This window comes from Anolis carolinensis, chromosome 3 (genome assembly GCF_035594765.1).
Source record: "Anolis carolinensis isolate JA03-04 chromosome 3, rAnoCar3.1.pri, whole genome shotgun sequence".
Lineage (NCBI taxonomy): Eukaryota > Metazoa > Chordata > Lepidosauria > Squamata > Dactyloidae > Anolis > Anolis carolinensis.
This window is the reverse complement of record NC_085843.1, coordinates 220,140,359-220,159,847: the sequence shown is the minus strand read 5'-3', so window position 1 is coordinate 220,159,847 and position 19,489 is coordinate 220,140,359. Positions and strand designations below refer to the sequence as shown.

The 19,489-nt window shown below is 38.2% G+C and overlaps 1 protein-coding gene across 5 annotated transcripts in view; it reads left to right on the top strand.

Annotated features, from left to right (window-relative positions):
- ctnna3 (catenin alpha 3) overlaps positions 1–19,489 on the top strand; it is a 1,223,202-nt gene that overhangs the window by 153,859 nt on the left and 1,049,854 nt on the right. Inside the window, exon 1 of one of the 5 annotated variants that reach the window (XM_062977503.1) lies at positions 12,383–12,477. The exons of the other annotated variants lie outside the window; for them this stretch is intronic. The gene's annotated coding sequence lies outside the window, so the exon portion shown is untranslated. Of the gene's footprint in view, positions 1–12,382; positions 12,478–19,489 lie in introns of those variants that run through there. 5 annotated transcript variants of the gene reach the window in all.

The following is a 19,489-nucleotide window of genomic DNA, read 5'->3' as shown; positions in this document are numbered from 1 at the left end:
GGATGTTTTCCTTGCCAGCGTTTTGGATTCTTGGGCCTTGTTCCGTGCCTTCTAAGGGCTATACTTTGCTTTTGGAATCACTTTGGATTCTTGGACCCTGTTCTTTGCATCTTATGGATTAATACCTTGCTTGGTGGATTAACCTATATTCCTGGACCTTGTGTTTTGGATTCTATGGACTAAGACTTTGTACTTTGAACTTCATGCTTTGGATTCTATGGACTAAGACCTTGTGCTTTGATCTTCATGGACTAACTCTGTGCTTTATGGATTATTGTTATTAGTATGCTCTTTGAACCTATGGACCTTACCTTTTGGATTGATGGACATTAATGTACTTTTGAATCTCTTTTACCTTTGGACTCTTCCTTTACAACATTGAATTACCTTCTTATTGCTTGCTTGACTTATACTCCTTTGCTTAAATAAAAACCCCAAAAGACTATTTGTGTGTTGACTGGGTATCCTAGCAAGGTGAACTAGCCTGAGGTGCGACAGGGATGTTCGATTCTGGCCATGGGGAGAGCAGCTGGAGCTAACAACTGGGAGCTCACCCTGCTCCCCGGATTTGAACGGCTGACCTTTTGGTCAGTGATCCTGCCGACACAGGGGTTTTAATCCATTGAGCTACTGGAGGCTCCTTAGAAGCATTGTTATCACTGTTCATTTCTGTTGGCGAGAGGAGCCCAAGTGCTCTCTGGTTGAAAACAAAGGGTCATTTAAGACCTCATCAGATGAAGGCAGAGAAGCATCTTCTCCCTGCATTTCTGCGCTGCCGGCACGAAGTTCCCCGTAGTCCATCACATGACACAGGGCTACTTCTAACAGGTCTCTGTGGGGATCCATCACAGCATTATGGCATCGGAGCCCAGAAGAGTGAGGTTTACATCCAACTCCACATCCAAAAAAAGGTAGAGGAGCCGAAGGGGAAGTAGCAGACAGTGGGGAAATGTGGACCCCAATGGTAGGGAACACAGCCAGATGGGATCCCTATGTTGCCCCATGATTTTCCCTCCTGTATTCTATTTTACAAAGAGCCATCTGCTAAGTGGCAGTCCTGAGAACACTGATGACTACCTGTGTTCTCACAGAGTAAGCTGGGGACAGCATGGGATCAAGCTGGGGACAGATGGGTTTCTGCATGGGATGGTAAGGGGATGATGTGGGGTGCTGCTTGATGGTTTTCAACACTGTTCCATGGATTCACCCCACTGCCTCATGAATTCCCTCACTGTCTCCTGACTTAAGGACCTCCATTTGATAAAGGTTGTGGTAGAGGGACAGATTGTCTTGCCAGAGGTCTAAGCGGATCACCTGAGATAAGGTTTTGAAATTAAGATGAAGTCTACATGAAGTCAGGCTGAGAAGGACTGGGTTTGTTCACTTCTGCTTTCATCCCTTTGAGCGATAAAGAAGAATATAGCGATCGTCTACTGGAATATCTTCTCCCTATTCCAAAACAACATCAATAACGAATTTTTGCAGTTTGCGTCTCTGTACTTGCTAGCTTGACGAAATCTAGGCAGATGGCTTAACACACTAAATTTAATATGCATTAACTGAGTCACTGGGGTGTGTAGGCTATTTCTGTGCCTTCTTGTAATATGGTCTTCACTGGCCCATTGATTTCCAGTACAAGAATAGCCTTGGAACTGCCATGGCAGTAGAGTTAACCATTTTTCAGGACAGAAAAGGCAGCTAAGATCTAAGTTTTCAAAGAGATGTGGAGATTTTTTAAAACTGATTTCTTTTTTTTAAAACCCACTATATATTCCAGCTGGCAGTTGTCTGACAAGTCAGTGCTCTCTGAAGATTTTACTGTGCCATTTTCTCAGTACATATGAAACAAATTAAAAACAAACAAACACAAGAGTCCTCATAGACAAAGGTAGAATGAGGATGTTCAAATACTGCAACAGATCATAACTTATTGTGATATGAATAAGCCTAGTTTCTTCCCAGATGTTCTCCCCTCTTCCACCCTCATTTCAGCATGACTACAAGGAAGAATCTGTGAGTTTGATTTTCATTTTTTATTGATCACAAAAAACAAACAAAAAAACCTGTTTCATAAACACCAGGAAAATGAGGGATAATCTTAATTGTGGTATGTCAGAAACGAGCCATTTTGAAAATATAAGCTATGAAGCTGACTTGTTTCAACAAACCACAGAGATGATTAATGGTGAACTTGATCAAAATAAGAAGCAACATTTGGCCATACCAAAGAAGAATGAGGTAGCACATGAAACTATCATAGTGTATATAATAGTTCACTATAATAAGCATAAACTGTACCTTCTTTTCTTTTTTGTTCCTTTTGTAATTATTGACATTATTTGCCCCTTTAGCTTGCAGTAGCAATTGGGAGCACATATTTATACTCTGAGTGGAAAGGGATACTTAGAGTTCACACATTTGCTGAAAAATTCCACTTCATGTGCAAAGTGGAAGAACGAAGTGTTTCCAGTGGCAGCAATTATGAAGGCTGTCAATTATTTAGAATATGAAGTTGTGGTAACTAAAGTGGATCTAGGGAAAATATATATTTATTTTAGTGTGTCTTTTGGATGAAGTTCAGTGCAACGCGATTTATCTGTTACAGTGCAAATTCAGTGATCTCTGTGTTGTTTTCTGATTGGCTCACAAACTGAAACCTTGATAAGAAACCTTGATGAAACCATGCCATCCACTATTCCTCTGGGGACCTCATCACACACTCTACAGAAAATGCCTTTTAAGTAGGTACCCTGAAATTCTAGAAGGCTAGATGAGGACTGGATAGGAGACATACCCACCTCATCACACCCGCTTCTCTCCTTTCCATATTTAATAAAATAATGACTTATCACACAGCTGATGGATGACTCCTCCCGGTCCGTCCAATGTTTCCCAGCATCACAGCTTCTCAGATTCCAAATGAGATAGCTGTAACTGTATGTTGGGGTTACCTTTTCTTCTGATGTGTGCAGAGAAATTAAGGATAAATAAAGTCAGTTCTTCCTCATTTTACAAAAGGTTCTGGTGGAAGATTTTTTGTCTCCAAGTGCCTTTGAGTTACCGACAAAATGGACCTTACATCATGTGATAGGAACTTGTAGGCAAAAGTAGGCAAAGGGTGTTGGAGATAAGAGATAAAACTGTGATAAGGTCCTAAGTTGTAAAAACTGGCTGTGTGGAAGAGCAGGAGAAGTAAAGAATAGCATATTGAAACTCTTCTTCCCCAGAAAAATAATGGTCTGCCATAAATATTTTCATGCAATACAATTATGTGATACAAGTCTATAAGATGCAATTTTATCATGAATATAGATGAGCATTTAATAGGACAAACTGAGAAGGCAAACTGGGAGAAACTAGGATTTGTGTTCCTTGTCTGAAGTGTAAAAGAATTTGTTTTTCATTCTCCTCTGATGCCTCTTTCCTATGCCTTGGAATCTGCTCTGTCTCCTTGAGTTGTGTCTAGTCTGACAAGGAAGGAATGTATAGAACTCATGGCTCTAGCTCTAACCGAAATCTGGAGCTGAAACAGTAAAACAATGGAAAATTTCTGAACTGTGTACATTTTTGCCTATTACCTAGTAATATGCATAGTACATCTAATACAAGGTTACTATGTTATTGAAATCAAGTATTGTTCCTACATGACCTGCCAAGTACGCATGTGCCAAGAAATGTGATCTTTAGTGAAGTAACTGTGACACATTAAGGTACGCTTTGTGATTTCTGTATAGATGTGTAGAAATGTTAATCCTTTGTTTTGTTTAGTCTGTCACTCTGTTCTATGATTCGGAGACCCCAGACACCTTTTTGCTGCTGCTAAAATAAACATTTGTGATCTTTCACTCAATGTTCTTGTCTAACTGAAGTGTACCAAGGATCAAACCCACTTTTTAGGGATAACAACTTTCCTCTATTTGTTAAATTCTTGCTAACTACATTAAAACGGAATCATTCGTAACTCATACAATGTCATCACACTTACCTAAATCAGCGGCCTAGGGTGCCTCCACCCTGGCTTCTAGATGGCATCCCACGCCAACCATCATTTGATGTTGTGTGACTTCCAGTGAAGTCCCTGCTCCCAACTGGGATGGAAGAGTCCTTGGATGCTTCCTTCTCAACAGGGGAGACTTCTCTTGATGTCATGTAGATAGTGTGTCCGAGAAGGAGTTGCATGCAGAGAGACAGATTTGCCCCACTGCCCCTCTCTTTTTTCACCGAAGCCAGGCAAAGTGGGATGTTTTGCTGGGCCTTTGTGATGAGGTCCATAGTTCAAAACAACAATTTCCTGATATGCACAGTATATGAAGGAACATCTCTCATATGCTTGAAAATCTTTTATGGAAGGGATGGGCCCATCTGCCAATCATAGCTGAACTACAATTGTGTTGTTTTTGAGTAGGGTTTTCTCACAGCTTGTTTTGGAACTACTGCATGCTGGTTTCAGTACCATGTGACAATGCAGAAAGCAATTAATCTTTGTAACTGCTAAGTTACAACAAATAAACCTGTTTTTATTTAAACAATTTAAAACATATTTAGAATTTAAAACATGGAACTGTGAAAGAGACCGTTTGGGACCAGGTTACCTAAAGGATTGCCTTCTCCCATACAATCCGCCCCACACACTGAGGTCCTCTGGGGGGCAGTTACTTCAGTCTACCAGAACCCAACTGGCATCCGCCACTCAGAGGACCTTTTCATTGGCTGGTCCACGACAGTGGAATGACTTGCCAGAAAAGCTCCAATAGCTAAATGAGCTGTCAGAATTTAAAAATCAACGAAAGACATATTTCTTCTGGCAGGCCTAGGTAAAGGTAAAGGTTTCCCCTGATGTTAAGTCCAGTCATGTCTGACTGTGGGGGTTGGTGCTCATCTCCATTTCTAAGCCGAAGAGCCGGAATTGTCCGTAGACACCTCCAAGGTCATGTGGCCGGCATGACTGCATGGAGCGCCGTTACCTTCCCGCCGGAGCAGTATGTTTTCGAACTGCTAGGTTGGCAGGAGCTGGAGCTAACAGCGACCGCTCCTGCCGCTCCCGGGGTTTGAACCTGGTTTCGGTCTCCAGCTCAGTGCTTTAACGCACTTCGTCACTGGGGCTCCTACCTAGACAATTTTTAATCATACATTTTAAACATGTGCCCTTTTAAAATCTACATTTTGTGTATTTTAATATGTATTTTATAGAAATACATTTTAATATGTATATTTTATAGAAATATATTTTACTATATGTATTTATTTATTTATTTATTTATTTACTACATTTATATGCCGCTCTTCTCACCCCGAAGGGGACTCAGAGCGGCTTACAAATCAAATGTACATACAATATATTATTAGCATAGCACAATATAAGCAATTAAATTACTATATTGTACTATATAATTGTATGGTAATATTATTAATTAGTATAATATTGTATTAAATTATTATATTATTATCAATATTATAAGTACATACAATATATTATATATTTATAAATTATTGTATATTATATATATGTATATAAAATTAGCACAGCATGTTGCTATGGCACAGGAGACAAGATGGAACTGCCTCCCTGGCTCTCCCCTTTGCTCTGGTCTTGGATATTGTGGTATTTTTAAATTGTTTATGTGTTTTAATTATACTGTAACCTGCCTCAAGCCACAAGGAGAGATTAGTAGGAAATGAAATAATAATAATAATAATAATAATAATAATAATAATAATAATAATAATAATACAGCCCAGAAACCACACAACATCTCAATGATCTACTATATTTTCCTACATATCTTCAGCATTGAGAATGGGGTTGGATATTGTTGGGGCATGTAAAATCAGATGGTGTGTGTGTTAACTGAAAATGTAAAGCACAAAGCTGATTGGTTGGACCACACCCAGGGAGCTAACTGAGCCTGGGAATTTTGGCAATAGTTGCAGATGACTTTCTGTGCAGGAGCTTAGCAAGAGGAAGTTTTGCTCCTGGGCTGCTGAGAGGAAGACATTTTACATGAATGATGATAATCTAAGGACCATTTGAATCTCTCTCAAAGGACATTGCGTGAGTCAATGCAACTGTTCACATGACTGTATATATGTTGCCCTGCATTTTGAACAGTAAACTTCTTGTTCCTTACTGATGATCTGCTTGGCATCTCTTTTCTCTGTCAAGACAGTGTGTGGACTGGTCAAACATGAACTATGCATGATTTTCATTCCGCCACAGATATTAATTGGAAAGACCAAAACTGGGCATCTTAAAACTGCTTGTATTTTGATATTTTCATCTTTGAGATGGAATATAAACTTGAAGTGGCCACCTTAATAATGGGCAGAGAACCAGTTTGGTGTTCTGGTTTGAGTGTTGAACTTTGGAAGACCTGAGTTTATATCCATGCTCAGTCATGGAAACCTGTGTGTGACCTTGGGCAAGTCACACTCTTTCAGTCTAAGAATAATACATCTTGCCAAGAAAATTCCAGGATACAGTGCCATAAGTCATAATCAGTTTGAAGGCCCACTCCACCACCATCAATAATGGGCAATGGCAATAAAAGATTAAATAAACCAATGTTATTGGGATAGACCAGATTCAATTATTTGCTGGCCAATGAAACCTAACAGCTACTGAGCTATCTGTCTTCTATATCCTGATGTCAGCTTTCAGAAAGTATGAATTGATAGGATAATGAAATAAATGTATTTTTTAAAACCATAAAATTAATCTCCACTTACATTTCTAGCTGTGTGTATGTGTGTGAAAGAGATAGACAGCCAGACAGATTGTTACAACAGGACTGGTAAAGGAAGTGGGGTGTGGGGCAGTGAGCAAAGTTTTGGCTTATTTGGGGGTGGAGGAGTGGTCATTTGGCAATAGACTTTTTCTATAGAGAAAAAAAAACTTGAATGCTTATCAATTACTATGACAATTGAAAATAATTCAAATTGAAATGCCAATCTTTCTCCCCTGACTACTGGAGGTGGTCTGACATCTCCACTCAAAGTTCACCCATTGATCAGCCAAAATTGGCGCAAAAGCACAAATGAACTTTCACCCATGAAATTGTAATGGAATATTAGTGTAAATTAGTTGATGTTTTTGTACGTGTTAATAAAAAGCCACATTTTTCAAATTCTTTTCCATAAGAGAACAACAGAAAAGATGAGACATCAAGTGACCAACTACATACAAAGGGTTTTCTTTTTTTGGTGCCTAACTCCCGCCTTAAACCCTACTTTTGGGTCCAGGGGACCCTCCCTGAATGGTGAAGCTCAGTACAGTGTTCCTTCACTATTTCACGGTTCACTTTTTGCGGATTCACTGTTTCATGGTTTTTCAATAAACTCTAAAAGACCATTATAAATCATAAAAAATTACAATTTACAATTTACAGAGAAAAGGAGGCCAAGCGGCAACGGGAGGAGAAGGAGGCAATTTATCAACACACGATTGGTTGATAAAGACTTAAAATAGCGTATAACTATAACCGTGTATAATGTATAAATATTAAAATAAATATAGCATCCCTACAGATTTTCACTTATTGCAGGTGGTCCTGGAACGTAACCCCCGCATTAAGTGAGGGAACACTGTATTCCCAAACCATGTCCGATATAAAAAGTGCCTGTAGGCGTCCAGAAATAGAATGCTGAAATCACTTCTGATTTAATTTTTTGTTTTCATGATGGCATATTGGGGTGTGGGTGAGCTAAGGCACCTTCTGCAGATGTCATTTTCTGTGCAATATGAACCAAATAAATATTCTGCCAAAGGAGATTTCATGTTATTGCAAAAATATTGTCCATAATTTCTGTATGGTGTTAAATGCCTAAATATATTTACAGGAACTAGATAGTTTATATGAAAGCTACTCAGCAATGTCACATCTACTGACCAGAAGCTGTAACAGTGGGCACCTGTTTTGACAGAGTGAAAAAATTTATAATGCTTCGAGTGTATTTCATATAACCTTGTATGCTACATATATTGTTAGCATCAAAACTACGGCAACTTGGCCTCTGAAGATGACAGCCCCATCATTTAGCATTTATGCGGTAAAATGCATGACTGTGCACTTGGCATGTCAGCTTAAAAAAAATATATAGCTGCGGAAATGTTGAAAAGATCACCAGCAGAGTGCTTACTAAGCCAATCTGGTGCATTTATGAGCACAACAATATTTCTCTTGAGTTTCTCCTCTTTACCTTTCTTTGCAGAAATAAACCATGCTATGAGATTTCCCCTTGATCTTATTTACAGTATAACATGGGATGCACCTGAAATATATTATCTAAATCTTGTAGCTAGGGCCTTATTTAGGAATTATATGTTATATCTTTGTTGGGGCATGCATACTTCCTTCATTTTCCCTATATTCAGTTTTTCTGTTTTGATCTGCAAGGCTAGAAAAAAGGCTCCGTGCAATAGGAAGCCCTGCTTTATCATGCTTCCTGACCGCATGTGTTCTTATTCATTATATTGAATGTGAAACATATTTCATATTTCAGATTTCCCTGCTTAATGGAGAAGAGTGAGTGGCCAAAATGGTGGGGCCAACATTCACAGTAGGGCCAATCCTTACAGCGTCATGCCCCTTATACAGTATGCCCTATTTATATGTATGACTTAAACTGCACCTTGAACATTCTTGAGTCTGTGTCTTAGGACAGTGGTTCTCTACCTGGGTTTCCCCAGATGCTTTTGGCCTTCAACTCTCAGAAATCCTAACAGCTGGTAAACTGTCTGGGATTTCTGGGAGTTGTAAGCCAAAAACATCTGGGGACCCCAGGCTGAGAACGACTGTCTTGGGACCTCATCACATTGAGGTCCAATTTGTGGGTGATAGCGAGGGGATTTGCCTGGCAGTGTGGTGGAATCTGATGAGCAGCAAGGGAAATTGTCGCCCTGTGCCTTGCATTGCCCACGGCCCTTCCCCATCCCATGGGGGGAAGTGTCACCGACTCGCGCTCACCTCATTCTTCCCTATGAGAACATGGGAAGCATCCCGTGTTTTCTGGGCACTGTCCTAGGATGCTTGCAGAACTCTGGACGCATGGAGCCCCACCTAAAGTAGCCCTACATTGTCTGATAGGCTCCGTCAGTCTCCATCCTCCCAGTGCCCTACAAGGATGCTAAAATTCTCTAATGTGATGAGGTCCTTACTCTCCTGGATCTTTATCTCTTCATTTGCCTTCATCATTTGGAATGCCTAGTTCAACACTTCTGATACCTATGTCCTTTTCTCTCTGTTAATCCTTTCTTTTCCCTCATAGTTTTTCTCTCCCTCTCTTTAAAAAATTCAATTATTTCTTCTATGCTTTTATGTTCCAAGTAAAACAAAGTCCCCAAGCTCTTTTACTCTCAAATGTCCAGTGAATAGCAAACTCTGAAGGAATTCTTGATAAAGCTTGTAACACTTCAAAAATATTTTTAACCTTACTTCCCCTTATCACACTATCTGAGTTTAAACCAATATCACTCTTCCTCACTTTGACACATGGTACATATTTTATGGACACCTCTGTAAAACAGGCTGTGATTTGGCAAGGTTAACATTTGTTGATAGCAAGTTTGCTTTTTTACTAGGACTCTGAGATCTATTAACTGGAGCCTAGTGCTAAAGGAAACCCTTAGAATTAAAAGTATTCTAAACTGGGATCTTGGTTTGAGTATCAGAAGTCAACAGAGCTCACAATCTCTCCCCTAATTCATTCCTAACCCGTATAAAGTACTCTTCAGGATACATTTGGACAAGTTGTGCATTTCATTTTGATGTTGCTAAATATTTGACTAGAAGAAACACTTGCTAATATAAAACAATTCCCCTAGAGATTTACTTGTATATTCTAGTCCACAATTTCTCCACCGCTGCAGAGAAAGGCAATGGAAGTGGACCTGGCGAAGTGATGGGGAAATGGAAGCTCATGCTCCCTGAAATAAAATAGCATAGTGTTATGCAGGTTAATGCATGCTGTGGTTGGTTACCTTGACTGGCCTAATAGCACAGAAAAGTGCCTTTGCTTTGCATAGCAGTGATTCTGAATAATAAAACAAATGAAGCAAAATAAAGAATGACAACTGTCCTCTATGAGCTATGGAGGTACAAACTATTATCTCCTCGCATTAACTTTTGATCTCTCTCTCATTAATTTAGGTGACCCCTGAAAATGAATAGTACGAGTATGAGCAGGCATGTCAGTTTCATCCAGCTGGAATTCATTTTATAATCCTTTTGTTCCATATTTTACTGCCAGCAGAAAATATTACAAAGCATGTTTATATATCGTGTCAGAAGCAACTTGAGAACATACTTCAAGTCGCTTCTGGTGTGAGAAAATTTGCTGTCTACAGAGATGTTGCCCAGGGGACACCCAGATGTGATAGCTGGGAGGCTTCTCTCATGTCCTTGCAAGCTAGAGCTGACAGATAGAGCTCACCTCATCTCACGGATTTAAACCAGTAACCTTCAGGTCAGCAACCCAACCTTCAGGTCAGCAGTTCAGGCGGCCACTGCGGCTCCATATGTTTTATATGCGGGATAGAGATAACTTGTAAAAATGCAGCCAAACAACTCCTCTGAATCCTGTATATAGTTAGAGATTTTGTCTTAGGTAAGATGGTGAAGTTTCCATCATGCTATTATTGCATTAGTCCTAATTACATTTGAAATTGAAAACTGTAGGAAAATGGAAATCAGGAACTTGGAGAGGAATGAAAAGAGTGTTAAATTATGAAAAGGATACTAAAAAATAAACAGTTTTAAAGTTTTACCATTTTACCACCCATTTTAATCAGCCAGCAAAAAATACAGTAGTTAAATGTGAACATTTTCACAGATTATCTTTAGCACAAAAGGTAACTTTGTTAAGTAGGCTTGTCAATAATTTTCCATAATGAATTAGAAAAGCAACAAGATGTATCAATGTCCATAACCGTCATACTGTGTGAGTTGTGCTTTATGCTTTATTTTGACTTTTCATACATGACTGCGGAAAGCTGACACAGATACAAATAAAGGTTTGTATATTGTAGAACTACATCTCCATATTTCACCTTCTATTTTGACCACTTCATCAATGTCAAATTGCCTGTAAAGTTATTCACAGCAACACATATTTTGATATATTATGTGGAACAACAAATGATTTCAAAAACTTACTTTAATAGGTAAGATTATGAGAATTTTGGTATATTCTCAATAATTTTTAATTATCTTGTTGGCTTTTTTGGCAAAACAATTATGTACACAAAGTGTCTTGGTAGATGCTGGAGGAGAAATGGATGCTGCCATTGTTGTTATGATAGCATGTTTTGTTTGTTCATTTTTATTTTTCAATGTCGAACCAGGACCAAATGTATCTCTCTGAGTCATAGGCCAGAATTTCTGCAACTGACAGAAAAATATTGAGGTCTTATGTAGAATTAGCTTAGGACCTCATCACATGTATTTTTTGCAGCATCCTAGGATGCTGCCAGGATCTGCCAGGATACTGTAAGGACGGAGCCCGCTGGAGCCCTTCACACGATTCAGGCCTACTTCTGGTGGTGCTCTGTCCTGAAAACAACCTATGAGGGAGTCCAGAGAACATGGGAGGTTTCCTGTGTTCTCATTAGTTAGAACAAGGCTAGTGTGGGGGGAGCCGGGTGGTGATACTTTCCCCGTATGTTGGGGAAAGCGGCGATGCGGGTGATGCAGGTGATGCAAGCAATGCAGGGTGTAGGCTGATGCTTCCCCCCACTGTCCCACGAATTCACCACAGTACCTGGTGATTCCCCCTGCTGTTGCCTGCATTTGGGACCTCCATGTGATGAGGTCCATAGTCTCAATTCAATTGCATAGTCTGATGTAACTGGTCAATAGATATAATATGTTTACAAAAGAAAACCTTTGCCATAGGCTAGAATATATAACTTGCAAAATCTGGGGACTCTTTTTAAGGAAATAATGTGTTGTGTTTGAGAAAAAATGACATATGCTTCTTATTGCTTACTCCATCACTTTAAGAATATGCCTGTTGTCAGTTTCCCCTTCTCTTTTTCTAAACATTGCTAAATGACTGGCAATATTTGCCTAACACCTTTGTGTTCATGCATTGCCATTATTTCTTAAAGCAAGAAATGTAAATCCCTTTTCTAGAGATTGGATCTACTTTGAATCCACTTTGAATCCACTTTAGGGAGGGACCTTTAAACAGCTCAGCCAGACAGGTCCTGGGCCTCACCAAACTACAAACTCCAGAATTCTGCAGGAGGCAGAAACTGGATTTAAAGCGGACAAATGCTCAAGTGTGATGAGGTCCTAGCACTGTAACCATGTGGCATCCAGTGCTCTGATGTCACAATCACTGAACAGACTGTGTCATTTAGTCGCTTCCATGGTGATGTTTGTGTTGTGTTGATACAAAAACTAAGGATACCTGAAGACATTTCTTTCTATATCTATCTATGTAAGAAGCATTGGGAGTATACTTCATTTCACCTCAAAGGTAAAACCAGTCTACCTCATCTTAACTATATTTATTTCTGTTAAGGTTATTAGCAGAGAAAAGTTCTTGCAACACCAGCAATGGCTCAATTCCAAATTCGTCTATGATAGTGTATGTTTCTTGAGTATTTTTGAGTATCTAGAATACTGAAACCTTCTTCACACTATTTTTCATTTTAATTTGTAAAGATTGCCCATGTAGTCAGTTGTAAAATGTCTCATTATCATGTTTTGATACAGAAAACAAGAAAGCCAAAGATGAGCTTATCTATCATATAACTGTTTTCCCCTCAGCTATTCTTATAGACTAAAGTAATGCTTCAATGGGAAGTAGAATTTAATGCATTTTTCTTCTTATGATTTACAAATGGAGGAAATTGGCAAGTAAAGCAAAATTATCTTTCACTCTATGTGTGTATGCACCATGTAAAAAGATAAAAGGAAAACCCAGCAGAGTGGCAAAGGTTTAAATTTTTATTGAAATAAGAATAGGTGTGTGAGTGGCCAAATATATCCCATAAAGATTACATTGACCAACACATATTTTGGTGCCTCAAATCTTAGTTCTGTTTCTGGGTATATTTGGCCTGCTGATTTCAAAAATGGCACCAGTTTCCCCCTATCTACTCTAGTGTTTGAGAGACAGAACATATGGTATGTACCAGTCACCATCTGCTCGCCCATAGAAAACCACGATAACCATATCCAAGAAACGAAAGCTGGTGTGATCCATCCAGCAATCTTCTGAATCAGCCCTCCAAATAATCCCAGTACCAGGCCTAAAAAGACATCGGACTGTGTTTTGACAACATAGAGAAGGAACTCTTCTTTCAATCCTAAGAATTTTTAAAGAATGATAAATGTTGACATTTTCATGAGCAATATCAAGGGTCCAGATTTTCAGATGCTACAGAATGTGGGTGATTTGGACTGCATATTTCAAAGAATGATAAAAAAATTCACAGATTTCTTCAGGTTTGTAATGGAGTTTGGGGGAGGGGGGGGGTGTAAAAAAAAGTTTAAGGAGGCAATAGAAACTGACATATTTATTTATTTATTTATTTATTTCCAGCATTTATACCCCGCGGGGACTCAGGACGACTTACAACAGTTGGCAACATTTAATGCCAAGAACATAATAATAAAACAAAAACAGTACATATCATCAATTAAAACTATAAAAATACATGATTAAAATACATTATAACACTTAAAACATATGTAAATGAGATCCATTTGTCTAAAAAACTCGTGCTTCAGCCTTCAGCGTCTGTTCAGGTCCATGGTCCTGGCTGCATAGCCCTTTAACATCTGGTTATTGAATATTCCATGAAGTTGGAATAGGATTGTTAATTTTTGTATGTTTGAGGTGGTTCATCTGCACATGTGGCATGCGTATATGTGATGTAGGTACACCATGTTCATCTTCATGCTGGTTTAGCTTGCAGAAGAGAAGGCTGAGAGGAGACATGATAGCCATGTACAAATATGTGAGGGGAAGTCATAGGGAGGAGGGAGCAAGCTTGTTTGCTGCTGCCCTGCAGACTAGGACGCGGAACAATGGCTTCAAACTGCAGGAAAGGAAATTCCGCCTGAACATCAGGAAGAACTTCCTCACTGTGAGAGCTGTCTGGCAGTGGAATCCTCTCCCCTGGACTGTGGTGGAGGCTCCTTTGGAGGCTTTTAAGCAGAGGCTGGTTGGCCATCTGTCAGGGGTGCTTTGAATGAGATTTTCCTGCTTCTTGCAGGGGTTGGACTGGATGGCCCGTGAGGTCTCTTCCAACTCTACAATTCTATGATTCTATGATTCTATAAATAGATGAAGATACTTTGTTCTAATTGAAAGTATATAATAAAAATGAAAGTTTGGTTAAGTATTTCTTTTTTGAATTCCTTGGAACTAGAAGTGTTTTGTAGTTTATGATACTTCTATTTCCATATACATACATAATGAGATATGTTGGAGGTGGAACCCAAGTCTAAACACAAAACCCACTGATTTTTCATGTACATTTAAAACATAGCTTGAAGGGAATTTTATACAACATTTTAAATAATTTTGTGCATGAAACCAAGTTTGAGTACATTGAACCATCAAAAAGCAAAGGTGTCACTACGTCAGTTGTGGACAATTTTGGATTTTGCAGTATTTCAGATTTTAGAATTCCAGATAAGGGCTGCTCAATCTGTACTGGATCATGTGGTTATAGTGCATAGGACTGCAGCATAATTTAGCATTAAACCTTATTAGATGTAATGGGTATCCTGTAACAGGACTGAGCTATTAAAATTATGGTTATATTGATTGTTGCATATAATCTATAAATATATATCCTTTTAAACATCCTTTCTTCTATGCTTATAGTCTCTCCCCAAAGTACATTTTCTCCTGTACATAAACACACACAAATAAAACTTCCCGTTTCACATTTTTGTTATGTGTTGAAGAATACAAGGTTGGAAGTAATAAAACCTGGTAATTTGATGATTTATCTCTGATAGTAGAAATAATATTTCAGTCCCAAAGCAATTTTATCCTAATCCTGAAAATAAGCCATGAAGCATAATGCAAGATAGAGAAAGATAAAATTGTTTTGGATGTGTGTGTTCATAGGAAAATGTGTATGTAGGAACACATGAACAATAAAACTGAATAGACAAACTGTAACATGCAGCAAGAAATACATTAGATAAGAAATGTACTGACCATAGTCCCCATATGTTAATGCACAGTACTGAAATTAATAGATATCCAAATTAAAGAGAAGAAACAACAAGGAAAAATAAGTCTAGCAAGTCTAGCAGAGGTTCTTGTGTCTAAGTGGCAAGATGACACATGTCCTAGGGCTTTTACTAGTGACTATATCTGTAATTGATCTTATAGCACAACTTAATTTCTTTGGTGCCTTGAGTAGAAATAGCACATCTGTTTTCTACATCGACACCAACATGTACAACAAATTAACTGTAAAATGACTTCCTTTATAGTTTACTGGTTTAGAAGATAAAGAACTGCACAATGGCAGTAAAGAAAAAAAACAAACAAAGATGGCTGTGCTGGTGCAAGGGGGGGGGGCAGAAAAAGAAATGAACACACATCCACAGTCAATACGTTTATTAGAACCTACGAAAATGCTATAACAATGTGCAGGCTTTTGGGTTCTCTAGATTGTATCAGCAGAGTGCTCCAGTTATGCTTCAAACAACTGAATACTTTTTAAAAAGATATAAAATAGCTTGAAATAAGAAACCAGTCCTGAAACTTAGAACTGTGTGCAGAAGGAAAAAGATAGCATCAGAAGCAAATTATTTAATAGAAAAAAGAGGAAGAACTGAGAATATCTGTTGAAAGGTTTCAGACAAAAGGTGCCTGAGGGAGGAAAGAAAGAGAAGAAAATTGTGCTCTTTGTAGAGTTAGCTAAGTCTCTCCTGATTCTGACAAGGAATGCAATGTTAAAAAATATGAGAGAATGCTCATCTACAAGAACCATCCAGAGGGCAAAAATGAGCACTGTCTTCAGACATTCAGCAAAACAGATAAAATCTACAGATATTTTGTAATTCCATTCCATTTTAAAACACTATTCAGACTTTAGCAACTTCGTCATATGGGGCTTACTTTGATGACATACCTCAGTTCAGTCCTAGTTGATCCATCGAGCCCACTGGCTCCCATCTCACAATCTAGAGGAACTTCTGGTGGGGCTCCGTGAGTAAACTAGTGAGGAGCTGATGTATGCCACCATGATAACAACACAGGAGGCTTCCTGTGTTGCACAGGAAGTATTGGGGGGGAAGCCGCATGTTCAAAGCTTCCTCCTGTGGGATCAGCTTCCTGCCAAGCTGGGCAATGCAAGACGTGTGGTGATGGGTTCCCCATGCTCACCAACGATGATCACCAGATTCCCCACAACGTGTGGTGCTGCCAGTGGCCCATGTGACATGGTTGTCACACCAAATTCATTCTCTCCACAAACAGTTTTTGTAATGTACTCGATATAGCTGGAAATCTCAAAAGCGTGGACACATTATTTTGCTCTTTGATTGACCCATTAAAGATAACATGCTAATACAAGTCTTAGAAATGTTCTTATGGCTAACATGGCTACTTCTTCCCTTAGGTAAAAATAAGCATAAGTAGGAATTTTAACGTTATTAAAAACATTTTTTTTTTAAAAAAAAACTACAAGAGTGATCTCTGCCTCTGCCTCCCTCCTCTGTCAGCCCTGGTTGGCTGAGAGGCATGCCAACAGGTTTGGTTTCATCTCTCAGCAGTGCTTGGTCACAGCTACATCCGAAGACATCCAAGGCTTAAGAACTGAAGGCTACTTTTGATTCAAATTCTTAATATTGTGGGGGCAGTGAGCAGGCAGGTCGGAATTCTCTTCAAAAGTGCTAAACTTCTGAATTAGATCCGAATTCAAAGAACATCCACCCTAAACACACAACCCTAATAACCAGTATTGTGCTCAGGATGTACTAATATCCAGTGCATCTGTTTAGACCAGGTGTGCGGAAAGTTGTTTCCCAAAGGCTGCATGTGGACCTTAAGACTCAAGCATCCCAAAATGTATGTTACAATTTTGTATATAAAAGTGTGATTTTTAAAAAATCAAAATGGCTCCATGTCCTCTGCAGGGTATAATGACAATTTTGCCTTGCACCCTTTAGGCTGTTAAGAGCCCTGGAGAGATCCTTTTCTAACTGGCAAGTGAACTGCTAGTCACTGGACTGATACTTGAATGTATTACTCCTTACCTCTGTCTTTTAGTATGTTCCTCCCAATGAGGAGGATGGCACCATCAACAATGTGTTTCTGTTTGGAAACTTCTCATGTGATGCGTCCATTATCAGCCCCAAGAAGACATAAACCTCTTCAGCAAACCGATGGTCTGAAGTTAAATGAGGATTATTTCCAAACTATACCTGTGAAATTTGCACTGTATATTCATAAATCTGTTGATAGACTTCAGGAAGCACTTCAGTTATATCTCACATAAACATTAGTGGCCTCTGGGTGGATAACTGAAAAACAAAATTAAAAGAACATTTGAAAACACTTTTTCAAATATCTGACACTTAGATGAGTTGCAAGAAGTAGAATAATTTAATCATGATTAACCCCTTTAGCTATTCCTAAAACTAAATGAATACTTGAGGTTTCTGCTTTGCTCCCATTCACTTTTTTTAGATGTATGTTTTCTACAGACATTGATAGTGCGATGTGCGTTTAGAGCTACTTCTTCTACAACCTCAGTAAATCAAATGCTTTCCAATTTGCAAGATTTCTTGCAGATTTTGCTTGGATGATCACAGAAACCTTTAGGGATCTAGGGTTATGAGAATGTTTTGATCCCAAAAGCCAGCAAATTCAGCATTACATTGAATAATACCTTCAGGGACAAACTGAAAAGAGAGAATAAGATGAGCAGCAATATGTTGCTGGTGCTCTTTGATCTGAATAAGGAAAAAAAGAGGAGAACTTAGTGCTAGAAGGATGTTTCAACTTGTTTCAGTCCTTCACCAAAAAGCCCCAATATCAAAGTATTTTGTAGGTTGTATTTTTCTGTTTCAATAATTTCAGAGGCATAGATGGATTTTCTTGTGTAGTGTCCATGTTTTTTTTGAATTTGAAAAAAAACTTTAGTTTATTTTCTTACATTAGTGAAGTAACACTATCATGGAATTTAGCAAGCTGTGCACACATAAACGATTTTACCCATTTTAATATATCCGATTTCTTCATAATTTTGTTTAGTTCTTATGATTTTTTAAAAAATAAGAGCAGGAGAGACCTAAGTATTTTAAAGAATATTTACAAGTTAGAAAGTGCTTATAAGTAAATTAAGTAAGTAATTTAATTAATTAATTTACTTAAAAAAGAAGAGGACATAATTAAATGTAAAAAAATAACACAAGAATTCTTTAAATTCAATTGGATCCCAGAAACAAGGGACCACATTGTATGGGACACATTTAAGGCAGTCATAAGAGGTCACTTTATTCAACAAAATGCAATAAGAAATAAAACAAAAAATCAAAAAATAAATGAAATAAACAAAGAAATAACTCAATTAGAAAAGAAATTAAAAGAGAAACCTCAAGAATCAGGACTAATAAAACAACTAATGGGACTGAAAAATAATAAAAAGAATCTGGAATTGGAACAAACAGCAAAACAACTCAAATTTATCAAGCAGTATAGCTTTGAAAACGCTAATAAGCCAGGTGCCTGGTTAGCCCGGAAAATTAGGAAAAAATCGCAGAAACAACAGATAATAAAAATTAAAAAAGAAGGAAAGATATTAACAAGAGATGAGGATATCCTGAAGGAATTTGAAGAGTTTTTTAAAGTACTATACCAAAAAAATCACACAGACCCGAATGAAATTTCGCAATACCTGAGTAGTCAAGGATTGCAAAAGGTATCAGAAAGTCAAAGAGAGCTGCTAAACAAAGACATTTCAGATGAGGAAAATAGAAAGGCCTTAAAACTGATGAGACCAAATTCGGCGCCAGGCCCGGATGGCTTTACATTAATTTTCTACAAAACTCTGGCAGATGAGATCACACCCTATCTAAAAAAAATAATGAATACGGTAATAAAGGAAAAAATAATCCCGGAATCTTGGAGACAAGCGGATATAATAGTAATACCAAAAAGCAATATAAACAACACGGATGTAAGAAATTTTAGGCCGATATCGTTATTGAATACGGATTATAAAATCTTCACCACAGTTCTTGCAAATAGGTTTAAAAGCTTTTTGAACAATTGGATAGGGATTGAACAAAAAGGTTTTTTACCAAATAGACAAATTGTCAGGACCCAGGCTGCAAGGCACCAATAACCATACACAGAGGCCAGAATCTATCTAATATCTTTATTGAAGGAATATATAAAGTTAATAAAAACAAGTGTAGAAAATAGTCCAGAATTAGACCTTTCAGGAAAGGTCAGAATTAGTCCAAAGAAACAATGTCCAATATGAAATATTAAGGTCCAAAGTTGT